This window comes from Suricata suricatta, chromosome 2 (assembly GCF_006229205.1).
Source record: "Suricata suricatta isolate VVHF042 chromosome 2, meerkat_22Aug2017_6uvM2_HiC, whole genome shotgun sequence".
NCBI classification, from domain to species: domain Eukaryota; kingdom Metazoa; phylum Chordata; class Mammalia; order Carnivora; family Herpestidae; genus Suricata; species Suricata suricatta.
Window position 1 is genome coordinate 103,171,638 of NC_043701.1, and position 2,795 is coordinate 103,174,432.

Sequence of the window (2,795 nt, forward strand, 5' to 3'; positions counted from 1 at the left end):
TAAATTACAAAATTACAAAATTAAAAAAATAATAGTATTATTATCTGCTGTGTGTGTATCAGGCATTGTTTGCTGGAGCATTTTAAGTTCTTTATGACACATACACAGGCAGCTCAAGTCACCCTCTTTTTTGGTAAGGGGAAACTAGACATTTCAGAAGGGTAAGTTGCATGCTGGCAGGGAAGAGACCCAGCTCTGATCCTGTTAGCTTCCTTCTTTTCATGGCTCATACCTGAAACCTCCCTGAACTCCACAGATGCGGGGTTTGCACCTCTTCTGGCCCCCCAACCCCTGGGCTCTGAGAACAGAAAGTGGAGGCCTGAGTTCTCACCTTTCTTCCGGCCGCATAGAGGTATGAGGTTGGGGACAGTCCAAAGTAGAGCCAGTGACCTGTTCTAAGTGCAGAAGCTGGGCACCAAAGATGACAGATTCCTCAGAACTGAACAGAATAAGGGAAAAGCAAATAGTCTGGAAACCAGCCTTTAGCTGATATTCTCACTCCCTGTTGCCCTAAAGAGTGGGGTCAGCGCCAGGTTCACCCTATAAATAAGTCTTCATGGACAGGTCATGACAGGGCTCCATGGTTTGTGTTAGAAGAGATAGGTTCTAGTAAGTCTGTGACTTGGTTGTTTCCTACCCAAAATCCAGTGCACAGAAACTGTGTTGGACTAAACGCAAAATGTTAGGAGTCAAAGAAGAAACTTTGGAGGAGGGATCGGCCACCCAGATGGACTGATGCCACTTGATCCTTCCCACTGGCCATTGGTGAAAAGTAGGGGGCATGAAGTCACAGAGCCAAGCCGCCTCCCTCAAGCTTCAGGGGACTTGGGAAGCTGAAAAGGACAGTAATGCATCAAGACTCACATTTCTATGGACATGAGCGAAGCTCCACCTCCTTGCAACCACATTAGAAAGGTGGTTTTTTTTTTTTTCTAAATGATTTGCTATGTGGAGTTTGTTCTTATATAGATGGAAAGTCATGAAAAGAATTCAATTGATTCATAATTAGCTTCTACAGTCTTTACAGTTCTCAAAATGCTTTATGTACCTTTACTTTCATGAGCCTCACAGCATCACTGTGAGTTAAGTAATCCTGTTGTTATTACTCCCATTATACAGATGATAAGACTGAGGTCTGAGGATGCGCAGGCAGTAAACGTTACAGCTAGACCTCACACTTGGATGTGCTGATCTATATATAGCCCCTGGTTTGCCCCTCACCTCACACCAGAGGCCAGGATATGATGAAAGAAAGAAGGAAAGAGAGAAAGAAAGAAAGAAAGAAAGAAAGAAAGAAAGAAAGAAAGAAAGAACAAAAGAAAGAAAGAAAAAAAGAGAGAAAGAGAGACACTCCAAGGGCCCGCACCCCTACCTGACTGAGTCAGCAGGAAGCCATCAGCAGATCTTGCTGTCTGCTGAGGTACAACCTGGTCTAACTGCTGATGAAAACCATAGTGAGAAGGTTGGAGTCGTGGGGGGTTCTAGTAGGTTGAGATGAGGCTGGTTTCTGCAGGGTCCTTTCTGACCATAGAACAATAAACCACACACTACCACAGGAAGTGTGCCCAGCAGGGCCTCTACCCTTGAAGCAATGGGATGGCAGCTCTGAAGTCTGTAAGGCAATCTGGCAGCCTGGAAATGCAGGCAGTAGTCGATTTTGCAGTCTTGAGGGAAGAATTTCTTCTTCCCTAGGAAACCTCAGTTTTTTTTTCTTAAGGCCTTCAAATGATTAGATGAGGCCCACCCACATGACTGAGGTTGATGTTAAAGTCAACTGAATGTAGACATTCACCAATTCCAAAAACTGTGTCCACAGAAATGCCTAGATAAGTGTTTAATTAAATAACCGGATACCAGGAAGCCTGGGTGGCTCAGTCGGTTAAGGGTCTGACTTCGGCTCAGGTTATGATCTCACGTTTTGTGATTTTTGAGCCCTGCGTCAGGCTTTGTGCTGACAGCTCAGAGTCTGGAGCCTGCTTTGAATTCTGTGTCTCCCTCTCTCTCTCTCTCTCTCTGCCCCTCCCAATTTCGCACACTTTCTTTCTCTGTCTCTCAAAAAAAAAAAGTTAAAAAAATAAAAATAAAAACAAACAAACAAACAAACAAATAAATAACCGAGTACCGTAGTCTGGCCAAGCTGACACACAGAACCAATGAACACACCCCTTGAATGCATCTGTGGGTTCCTAAGATGCTGGGGTACCCCACGTGGGGGTCTACTCCAAACTCAAGTCTCCAAAACAAAACAGCTTGGCCAGTTTTGTCTTTCAGCTCTCTTGTGATGTGTGCAATTGTGGATTCTTGTTACACAGATGATTTTAGGATGGAGGGAAAGGAAGGTGAGTGGCTCTGACATTTGAGGATGTGCCAGGTTGCAGCGTCTGATGGCCGTGGACAGCACAATTCATGACTCAGGGCTTTCAGCAGAATCCCTTGTGGACCCTTATCTCCAGGGGTGGAAGGAATGATCCTGATTCCACCGGTTTAGTTTTTTGATTATGTTAGAATAGTGGGTGATGTTCATATGTGTCTGCTGTGCACTGATCCCTTACCTGCCCCATAGGGACAAGTGCATAGAAATTGTGTAGAGAAACACCAATAATATGAGAAAGCCTAATTAGAATGAATGACTTACAATTCTTGGGTATTAATTATTGAGCACTTTTATGTTCAGTGTTAAGTGTTTTTCATGCATTATTCCATTCACTTCTCCCATTAGCCCTTGTGAGGTAAGACCTGTCACTATGCTCCTTCTGCAAGTGGAAAATGAGGCTTGGTGATGGTAGGTCAATCTC

At 44.2% G+C, this 2,795-nt stretch overlaps 1 long non-coding RNA gene across 1 annotated transcript in view; it reads left to right on the forward strand.

Moving 5' to 3' along the window:
• The first annotated feature begins 271 nt into the window (after nt 1-271).
• Nucleotides 272-2,795, forward strand: part of LOC115271807 — a 17,491-nt gene continuing 14,967 nt past the window's right edge. The window contains exon 1 of the long non-coding RNA XR_003900099.1: nt 272-352. This is a non-coding gene — a long non-coding RNA (uncharacterized LOC115271807). The remainder of the gene's footprint in view (nt 353-2,795) is intronic.